Below are 11,483 nucleotides of genomic sequence, written 5' to 3' on the forward strand. Positions count from 1 at the left end.
AGGTGCGGGAAGCCCGGAGTCAGGCGGGCACCAGGGTCATGGCCAGAGGCCCCAGGACTTCCAGCTGGAGCCCTCTGCTGGGTGCCCCAGGCAGCCCTAACCCTCCCCCTCATCTCCACAAAGTTACAATTTTGCTAAATCAACGTAACGTTTCGCCTTTTCGAAAGTCATAACCAGCAGGGTGATGCGGCTGATAGAGAATGTTCCCCGTGGGGCTGCCGGATGCTCTGCGCGGTTTTCTGTGGCTCCCGTGCAGGTGTTTTGTGTGGTCTGTTCTGTCGCTGCCCCAGTGGGCCTGCCTGCTGAGGGGGATTCGGGCACAGGCCTGTCCCGGCCCTGACCTGAGCTCGGCGTCCCGGGAGAGGGGGGCATCTGGGGGCATATGTTCGCACGTTTCACTCAAAACACCCGTGACCCGCACCCGGTGATCGGGTCTCCTCCTCAGCTTTGGAGAGACAAATTCCAAACGCCTCCAGTCCTTCTCGTGTGGGGACTCATCTGCCACAGGTGCCCTCCCTATCGGCAGGAACAGAAATACGGGACGAAGAGAATCCCATCCTCCCTGGCCGCGGAGTATATCGGGCGCCGTTCGGCACATTGATTTTTCAAAACACAAATAGTGTGCGCTAGATATTTCCAGGAACGAACAAAGAAAGCCTGGGGACAACTTATTTAAATCACCTCTCTTGGCTGAACTCTGCAGAGGCGGGGAAACAGCGGGGCGGCTGGGGACGGGGCCCCGGAGCGCTGGCTGGGGGCCCAGCCCCGGTGAGCCCCGCTTATCACCTTGAAGCAACCGCTTCCTTCCAGACAGGGCCAGGCGCCTGGCGAATGAGCCCAACGTGTCCAGTAAATCGAGGCTGACGCGGGGAACCGAAGCAGGGGCGGCCCAGAGAGAAGGCCTCCGAGAGGGGGGTGGGGGGGCCCGGAAGGAGCCTCTGCACGGTGGTGTCACTGTCCCAGCACGTGAGGGAATCCACACGGTGGAGGAGGACGAAAGGAAGCCAGCGAGGAAGGGAGGGGTGAGGAGGGGGCAGTGATGGGGGAAGGACGGAGGGAAAAACAGTGCCTTCAGACCTCCCAGGGCAGTAGGAGGTCACTCTGGCCTGGTCAACAGCCCCGAGAGGAATCGAGCTCAGCCCTCCTCCTCAGCCCAGACAAGAGCTCAGACCTCTCGGTGTGGCCAGGGCCCCCGATGGAGGAAGGCACGAAGGAGACGCCTGAAGCGGCTTGCGCAATCCGGGAATGCTGCCTGGTGGAGGTGACAGCCAAGGTGTCAAAAGGTAGCTATCAGCCAGGTAAAGGGGCTTGGGGTGGGGGGTTCAGGAGGAGAGGAAGGAATGTTCCAGGCTGAGACTCTAGAGAACACAGGGTCTCTGCGAGATGCTCGGTGTGCTGATGGGGGCTGGGGGCAGGGACTGAGGCCGGAGGTGAGGGGTACCCCGGGCCAGCCTTCCCAGGATGTGAGCTTCCTCCCGGCAGCAGCAGAGAGCCACCTGGAGGTTATGAGAAGGAACTACCTGATCAGGCGTTTGCAGGGGCCTGGCCGGCGGCTCCTCCCACCGTTCTGACCCAGGGAAGGAATCAGGAAAACCACTTGGCAGAGGGGAAGCCAAAGTATTCCCTTTATTGCTGGGGAAGTTGATCTGGCAGAACGTGGCTTCTATCTGCTGGCCAGTGGGTCTCCAAACACTGAGCCCCAGGCCTCCCCAGCGTGAGCACCCAGAGAAGGAGGTGGGGTCCCCGCTAGCCGACCTCCTGCATTAGCTCTCTTCCTCTGAGCAGGGGGAGGGAGGCCGGCCAGGTTATGCTGCAGTCCCCTCCCCAAGCGAAGGACCCGTCAGGAGGGGTGGCATCAGCCGCTCAGTCCCGGCAGCGCTGCAAGGCCGGGCTGAGGAAGTTTGGGTAGACAGAGGCCCAGAGCCCCCCCAGGGACACAGGGGCAGCGTCTGTCCCACCGTGCCTGGGACTCACGTGTGGCCAAGAGCCAGAATGGGCCCCGGCCCCCATGGAGCCCAGGGCTGTGTGTTAGAGCACAGGAAACCAGAGCCCAGAGAGAAATAGGTCCCGTTCTTGGTCACACAGCGAGTTAGGGACGCAGGCCGTCTGGGCATGCAGGTCCCGACGCCCGGCTCACAGCTCTGTCCCCTACAGCGCTTTCTACCTGCGGGTGTCCCTGAGGATCTGCACAGTCTGGAACTCCATGCACGCGGCGGGGGCACTGCCAACGTTGGGAGAATGTCACCAGCAGAAATCCTGGCATGTAAAAAACAGATGCCATCAGCCTCCCGCCCGAACCCCTTTTACAGATGGGGCAAAAGAGGCTGGCCTCAGAGGACCAGGCGGCCTGACCGGCGATCCTTGGCTCAAAGAAAATCCCTGCACCCCGAATTCCGTGCAGGTCCCCGGGAAGCAGGCCGGGGACTTCCCAGCCAGGCCTGCCGTCGGCTCAGAGCCAGTGCTGCGGAAGACGCCCAGCCCGGAGGCAGGGGCCCAAGTCGGTACCAGTCAAGGCTCCCCAGAGGAACAGAACCAGTAGGATATAGAGAGACATCTAAGAGGAGTTTTATCATAGGAATCCGCTCACAAGGTCACGGAGGCCGAGGAGCCCCACGATCTGCAAGCTGGAGACCCAGCAAAGCTGAAGGGTGGTCGGGTGGAGTCGGAAGCTCGGAGGGCCGGGAGCGCCCGTGTCTGTGGGCGGCAGAAGGTGGAGCGCAGAGAGCAAATCCGCCCTTCCTCCCCCCTCAGTGGAGGTGGACTGGGGGGTGCCCCCCACATCGGGGAGCACAGCCCTGCTCCGTTCCGTCCACCGCTTGAAGTGCTGGTCTCTTCCGGAGACACCCGCACACGCACAGCCAGAGAGAGTGTTCCACACGCCAACCGGCATCCCCGAGCGCAGCTGGGAAGACACGCGAAATTGACCATCACAAGGCTCCGACTCTGACTCTGTCACAAAACACCATGAGCCCCGAGGCGGTCAGCCGCCGGTTCCAAAGACCTCACGTGTGCCCAGCCCTTCCTCTGCTGGGGGTGGGGACCCAGCAGTGAAAATAAACGACCCTTCCCCCTTCAAGGACCCCGCAGTCCAGTAGAACACGCGGGTTAGTCCTTCCCTCTGGGAACACTGCATCAGGGTCAGCCGGGTTGCGGCACAGGGCTCCCACCTGTCACCCTCCCCCGCCATGGCGGCAGATGACATCACCAGTCCACTGGGGGCCCCCTTCCCGCAGCCAGAGGGCCCCCTCCCCTCCCTCCAGGAGGCCCTGCAGGCAGCTGTGGTCACATCTGCCAAACCTACGTGCCGTCCTGACGACTTGGGAGGTCTGCCCAAGATCCCATTACTTTGGGGTAGAGTTAAAGTCCCACCCAGCTGACCTCTTTGTCACTTTGCCCTCACTCTCTGGGCCTTTCCTCCATGTGCTCACTACATGCTATCATCACCTCGGATTGTAATCGTTAGGTCAGCCAGCAGCCGCCTGGTTTCCTCCATCGACAGCAAGCTCACTGCCTCTGGTGATGAAGTTCTTTATGTTGGTCCCAAATCCCTCCCAGGCCCTGGTTCATGACTCACGCTTGACTTGAAAGGCACAATGTCAACCGATAACGACAGCTGTTTTCTGTGGACTGAGACCCCACTCCCCTGGGTCCAAAACCCACCCGGCCCCCAGCATGGCTCAGCGCATGACTGAATGAATTAACCACAGCAACTGCGTGAAGCCTTGGCGGGTTCTCTTTTCCCTGTTTCACAGAGAAACTGAGTCCCGGAGAGTCAAGAGTCTGCAGACCATGGCAGAGGGGATGTTGGAAGCCATGCTCCCTTCTACCGAGACCCTTGCTCCTTCTGAGACCACATTCCGCAGAGACAGAAACAAACACCCACCCCTCCAAGCCCGTCTGCCCCACGTGCACACATGCTCTTCCTTCCAGAACCTTCTCTGTCTGCTTCCTCCCTTCCCACCATCTGGGATGGAAGCCTGCACTTGAACTGCCCGTTCCCATAGTTGTTCCCCAAAGACAGTGGCCTGACCTTGTGTTGACACTCACAGCACATGATAAAGGATAAAAGATTTGGAGCCACCCTTGAGGGCCAACAGGGGGAAGGACTCTGTGAGAACAGCCATCTGGGGAGAGATAAGGGGAAGGCACAGCACGAAGAGACAACACCGTGAGCTCCTTAAAGAAGAAAGACGGCATTTCCCTGCAGGTGCTTAGCAGCAGCTGTTGAAGCTGTTATTCCGGGCAGTGCCAGAATATCTACGATCAAAATGTCAGGTAACGGCAAGCGTTGGAGAGGGGGTGGGGAAATCAGAGCCTTCACGCACTGCTGGTGGGCACGTAAGTGGTGCACAGCTGCTCTGGAAAGCAGTCAGGTGGTGCCTCACCTATAAAACAGAGTTCCTGTGCAACCCAGCAGTTCTACTCCTCAGGGTGTGCCCCAGAGAAATGCGAATGCGTCCACATAAAAACATGCACGTGAACATTTATAGCAGCCTGATTCATAATAGCAGAATGTGGAAACAACCCGAATGTCCGTGGAGTGGCGAGTGGATGAACAAATGGGCTAGACCCATAAGATAGAATATAATGGAATATTCTCAGCCATAAAAAAGAATGAAATACTGATACATGCTGCAAAATGGTTGAATCTTTAAGACATTCTGCCAAACAAAGGGAGCCAGTCACAAAAGACAGAATATTATATGGTCCCATTTATATGAAATGTCCCAGATAGGGAAATCAGTAGAGATGAGACGTAGTTTAGTGGATGTCAGGAGCTGGAGGTGAGAGCTAATGGGTACGGGGTTTCTTCTGGGGGTGACGAAAATGTCCTAAAACTAATTATAGTCATGGTGGTACACATCTCTGAACATCCTAAAAACCACAGAAGGATATACTTTAGAAGAGTGAATTACATGGTGTGCAAATCATATCTCAACAAAGCTGCTTGAGAAAAAAAAAAAATTTAAGGACAAAGGGAAGGTCAGTTATTGACTTCACCTTCTACTTTAAGAAACCGGACAAAGGCAAAGCCAAAGTAAGCAACGGAAAAGAAAGAATCAGAGTGGAAATCAGTGAGGTAGAAAACAGAAAACAATAGAGAAAACCAGTTAAGTAAAAAACTGGTCCTTTGAGAAGGCTGATAAAATTTATAAACCCTAGTTAAACCGACCTGGAAAAAAAAGAGTGAGCAGGTACAAATTACCAAGATCAGAAACGAGAGGTGACATCATTACAGATCCTACAGATGTTTTTTTTTGTTTTGTTTTGTTTTGTTAATTTTGCTCAGTTTGTGTCCAAATCCCAGACTTGTAATGAAAAACACTTTTCAGTTCTGTCTGGGGACATGGAGTCTCTGCAACAAGAAACAAAAAGTCCGTACAAACAGTTTCGCTTTGTTTTACAAAATGCAATCTCCTGCATTTTTCAGGTTGTTTTAGGTAAACAGTCACAGATCACTGTGATAAGCATCTTGAAGGAAGGAGCCAAGCTTTCCGTTTTATTCTGATCATGAGTTTTTTTCTTACGCCTCCCTCCAGGCTCGGGGATTCCAATCCTGGTCTGAGTGACACACAGCAGGATCCCAAGAGCAGCGTCCGCAGAAGGGCAGGGAGCAGTGAGGACGTGAGTAAATGCTGGTAGTGGTGGTGGTGGCCGTGGCTGCTCTACTCTGCACTGAAGAGTGGCACAGAGTGGCACAGAAGCTGGCTCCTGGAATCGGTGTAGGATTCTGTACTCTCCACCAGGCTTTCCCTGAGTGTGTCCCCCGTGCAGCCTTGGGCACAGAAAGGAGTAGAGATCTGAGCCTTACTTGATGGGATTTAGATGCTGGAATGGTTAAGACTTTGGGGGATATAGGGATAGTGTGAATGTACTTTGCATATAAGAAGGGCATGAATTTGGGGGGCCAGAGGGCAGATTGTTATGGGTTAAGTGGTATCCCACTGAAAGATGCATTGAAGTCCTAAGCCCCAGTGCCTGTCAAAGCGACCTTTTTGGGAATGGAGTCCTTGCAGATGTTAATTAGTTAAGATGAGGTCATACTGGAGTAGAGTGGGCTCTAATCTAATATGACTGGTGTCCTTAAAAGAAGAGGAAATTTGGGACACTTGGGTGGCTCAGCTGGTTAAGCTTCTGACTCTTGATTTCAGCTCAGGTCATGATCTCACGGTTCATGAGCTTGAGCCGCATCTTGGGCTCTGCACTGACAGTGTGGAGCCTGCTTGGGATTCTCTCTGTTCCTTTCTCTCTGCCACTGCCCTGCACACACCCTCTCTCTAAATAAATAAATAAATAAACTTAAAAAAAAAAAAAGAGAGAGGAGGGAAATTTGAACACAGACGTAGCAGGAGGAAAAAATTTGTTTTTCTAAGCTTATTTATTTATTTAATTTAGAGAGACAGAGAGAGAGAGCATGAGCGGGAGAGGGGCAGACACAGAGGGAAAAAGATAGAACCTCACATGGGGGTTGAACCCACAAACTATGCCATCATGACCTGAGCTGAAACCAAGAGTCAGATGCTTAACTGACTGAGCCACCCAGATGCCCCCAAAATATCTGTTGTTTTAAGCCAACCGTATGAGCTTCCTAGGTACATAACAAAGTACCACAAATTGGTAAGCAATAGGAATCTATGGCCTCACAGTTCTGGAGGCTAGAGACCCAAGATCAAGGTGTCACAGGGTTGGTTCCTTCTGGGGTTGTGAGGGAGGGTCTGTTCCCTGCCTCTCCCTGCCCCCGCCCCCCAGCTTCTGGGGTTTAACGGCATCATTGGCACTTCCTGGCTTGTAGACATGTCTCCCGATCTCTGCCTCCTGTGTGTCCAAATGTCCCTTTCTATAAGGACACCTGCCATGTTGGACTAGGGCCCACCCTGATGACCTCATTTTAACTTGATTACTCTGTAAAGATCCTCTCTTCAAATCAGGTCACATTCTTTTCTTTTCTTTTTTAATGTTTATTTATTTTTGAGAGAGTACAATCGAGGGAGGGGCAGAGAGAGGGGAACAGTGGATCTGAAGAGAGCCTTGCACGGACAGCAGTGAGCCTGATGTGGGGCTTGAACTCACGAACCATGAGATCATGACCTGAGTCGAAGTTGGACACTCAACCGACTGAGCCACCCGGGTGCCCCAAGGTGACATTCTGAGGTCCTGGGGGTTAAGACTCCAACGTGTAAATTTTGAGGGGACCCAATTTAATTTATAACACCTGTTCAAAGTCCAGGGCCTGGGCTTTTTTTTTTTCTCATGCTAATTGTAGATTCACAGTGTAAACGTGCCATGAATTTTATCAACCTTGTTTTTGTGAGAAGTATTGAATCTGTTGGTCTCGTATTGCTGCCTAGAAGGAATTAAGAGTACCCAAGCAAGAGGTGTCGATCTCTGCCAGGATTTTCCTAAGCACGCCCATTCCTGCTTCCAGCAAAATGTTTCCAAATCTATCCCAGGTGTTTTTTGACATTATTAATTTTTTTAATTGCGGTAGAATATATACAACATACAGTTTACCATTTTAGCCACTTTTAAGTGTACAAGTCAGTGACGTTAAGTACATTCAGTTTGCTGACCAGCCACCACCACCCTCCGGTCTCCAGAACTTTCCAAACAGAAACCCTGTCCCTATTAAGCACTCGCTCCCCGCTCTCTCCTTGCCCAGTCCCTCGTAACCGCCTCTCTACTTCTGTCTCTCTGGATTTGCCTCTTCTGGGTATTTCCTCCACGCGGAATCGTACAATATTTGTCCTTTTGTTGTCTGGATTATTTCACGGAGCACCACGTTTTCAAGTTTCATGCACGCTGTGGCAGGTGCCAGCATCTTCTTCCTTGTTAGGGCTGAATAACACCTGGCTCCCCGAGCCAGAACGTACATGTGCACACACACACACACGTACACAAACATGCACACATAGATACACGTGCAGATACACAGACACAGCTCTGGCTTACACGTGGGCCCCGGGCTCCTCATCCGGCTTATGGTGAAATTGCCACACTGTGGGGGCCACGCGGTACTTACTCGAGAACAGGGTGCATGGAAAGAGTGTGAGGCCCAGAGCGCAAGACGGTGGGCCCTGGGTCCTGGACTCAGCACAGCTCCCTCCTCCGTCCACTGGGGTTACGGTGAAGCCTGCCTCCGACGTGACCGTCAAGAGCCACTGTAGTGACCACAGTCCATCGCAAGTGATAGAAGACCAACTCAGAGCAACTGAAGCAAATGGAACCGATCTGTACTTGGTTCCTCACGCTGAGAGGGGGGCTGACGTGCCTCAGGAGTGAAGAAATGGCTTCCAGAGTGAGGATTTAGGCTCTGGGACAGGGACTCAGACCCTCAGACCTCCCTCCCCGCTTGTCTCTGGGGCATGGTGGGCAGGGACACAGGGCGCCAGACCCCCATCTCCCTGTGTGGGGACCCTGGCAGGGGGAGACCCACTTCCCCTAGCTTCTATAAAGCACGTCCAGGGAACAATCTGATTGGCCCTGCCTGGGTCACGTGCCCTGTCTTTGGACCAATCACTTTTGCCAAAGGACGGGATCTTATCACAGGCAAGCCCTCAGGCTAAGAGTGGGTGGGGGCCCAGTCTGTCCAAAGAAGGGAATCAAAACACATGCCAGGAAGTTCAAACAAACAAACAAACAAAAAAGCAAAACAATTACAAAACAATAGAGAACTACCACGGTGGCGACAGGATTCAACGAGTAAAGATATGTGACCCCCCCCCCCCACCCCCCGGAAGAGCGCCTGGCACAGAGCAGATCCTCAGCATCCGACGGCCGCTGTCCTAATAGAGAACAGGCCAATACAAGTTCCCTTCCCCCACCCATCACCGCCACCACTAGCGGGGAATCACCCTTAAAAACCACTTTAAAACATTACGCGTGTTTTCATAACCCAATTTTTCAGAAAGAGGCTCTGGGTTGAAGTTGTTTGCTTCATACTCAGATGCCGCCTGTTCCAGAAACAGAGCCCCGCACCGGCCATCTGTAACACCACCTGGGGCTTCTCAGATGCCCTTTGCAGCTCACGGTGGGGGAAGATGGGCCGAGGCCCGGCAGGAGGCCGGGTAAGCCAGGCAGGGGCATGGATGGGCTTCTCCCTAGGGTCGCGGCCCTGGCCAAGCTCCGATGTGCTTTTCTGTGGCCTTAGGGTGCTGGCTTTGTCTCTGAAAAGAACATCTTCGGCTTCGGAGACTCCCTTTGGGGAAGGGGAACGCCCCTGAGTTTCCACACCTAAGGGGAAACCGTCCAATCTGCGAAGCAGCGATGATTTTAATCCTGCCACGGAGAGGGACGACATTCTGATCTAGTCACCAAAGAGCCTTCTCCTACTCAGACTTCCCAGAGGCCTTCACTACGCATCCGCTCAGCCGGGCCTGCACCGAGCGCCAGGGGCTGTCGTGGGCCGTCGAGATCAGCAGTGGGTAAAACAGACCCTGGGCCGCCCCCCCCGGAGCTTACGCTCCAGCGTAAGGCCCACTAGAAAACAAGACGGACAAGAGACATAGATCCACACCAGGGTGGACAGCGGAGGTGCAGGGGCGAGGCCGGGGTGGAAGAGCGGGAAGGAGCAAGCTCACAGGCTGCACGCAGTGACCCAGGATCCCAGCTTGCAAACCTCCCCCTCCACCCACCCCCGCGCAGAACGTCCACAAGAGATTGCTGCGGTGTGGCCTTTCCCCTCCCCCAACCCCGCGGGTCTGCCCTTTGGGATGCTGCAGTGATGATGGCCTTTGCTCCACCCCAGTGGTGAGGACAGGGCCACACGGTGGCGAGGGCAGAGCCGCAGGGGGAAGGAGTCTGGGCCCCCCGAGAACCTGGGCGCACAGGGCCACCGTGGGAGCCGCGCGCGGCGCACCCCTGGACTTCCGCACGCGGGGAAGTTGAGGTCTGCGGTTTGGGCTACCGCTGTTTGGCTGATCCAGGAGGGGTTAGTGCCCTGTGTGGGCCCCGCACCAGCGCAGCTGTGTCCTGACGGCCAGCCCAGGCTGCCAGTGGCAGGGGGAAGGGACAGCGGGTCAGGAGGCTCCCCGGCACCCAGCTTCAGACACAGCCCCCGGGAGCCCCGCGGCTCTCCAGCACTGCCCGTGGGAAGGCACCGCACGCATCGCCCATCGCCATCACGTCACCCGTCCCCTGAACACTGTTGCTGGTGGCAGCCGCGGCCACTGTCACCGCCACAGATCATCTGGGGGATGTGCAGCCGAGCCGCGTGCTTCTCCCAATACCACGAGTGTCCTTAGCCTCATTATTCAGGGGAGAGACCCACTTCACCCCTGCTCACTGTGGCTCCGCAGGGTCACGGCCATCACCCCAAGATGCCTCTGGCTCCAGCTCTGGGCTTGTGATCAATCCAAGGGCAGAGTCGGGGGGAGCCGGACAGCACAGGGACTCAGCTTCCTACTGGGGGCGCGAGAGAGAGAGAGAGAGAGAGAGAGAGAGAGAGAGAGACACACACAGAAGGTGGGGGAATACCCCATGGTTTGCATCTTCCAATGCCTCTATAATAAGCTCTATTATTTTTCTAATGAGGAACCGTCCCTCCTGCCAATCCTCACCCACAGAGCTTTTCATGGTTCTTTTTTCTGGCCCGTGATGGATTTGACCAACACACAGGAGGGTTCGAAACGCAGTGGGCTTGTGGTGAACAATTTAATCAGCCTTAGATTCAAATTATCTCTCACGTCCACAGGCTCTGTAAGGAGCTCTCCCCGGGACTCGAGGGGCTCACCGCCTCCTCCCTCTTTTCCTGTCCTTTGGGCAAGCCAAGGCCACCCTCTGCCTACCTCTGCGGGAGAAAAGAAGGCCACCCAGGCGGCCACCTGAGCCCCACGTGGTCTGAAAGCTGCAGGTATCTTTACAACGTTCTCAGGGAAATGCTGTGAGTTAATGGCGCGTTCACTCGTTCCCCGTGCAAATGACGGGGCTCTTTTTGCAGAAAGTTATTTCAGCTTCAACGGCTGTGGCCCCTTCTGGTGGCATGTTCTTGCCAAGCACATCCTTTCTGCTTGGAGCCAGTGTGCTAGGGACAAGGGGCAGTGAAACTTGCTGCCAGACCTCAGGTACCTCATCCAGGCACGTCTTGGGCCTGGGAACCCCGGTTTCCTCTGGGCGGAGGGTTCAGCCACCAAAACAAAGGAACAATCAAAAGTGGGCCAAGAATGAGCCGCAATGATGAAAAAGGGAACGAGGTGTACGATTAATCCATTCTGTGTGCTGAGATCCAAAACATGATCAAAGATGGGGCGCCTGGGTGGCCCAGTCGGTTAAGTGTCCGACTTTGGCTCAGGTCATGATCTCGCAGTTCATGGGTTCAAGCCCGCGTCGGGCACTGAGCAGAGGGCTCCAGCTGGAAGTCCGTGTCGGCTTGAACTTCCAGCTGAGCAGAGGGCTCCAGCTGGAAGTCCTGGGGCCTCTGGCCGTGACCCTGGTGCCCGCCTGACTCCCGGCTTCCGGCACCTGTGTCTCTTTGCCCCCCCTGCCCT

The sequence above is a fragment of the Panthera uncia genome, chromosome B1, assembly GCF_023721935.1.
Source record: "Panthera uncia isolate 11264 chromosome B1, Puncia_PCG_1.0, whole genome shotgun sequence".
In the NCBI taxonomy this organism is placed as follows: Eukaryota; Metazoa; Chordata; class Mammalia; order Carnivora; family Felidae; genus Panthera; species Panthera uncia.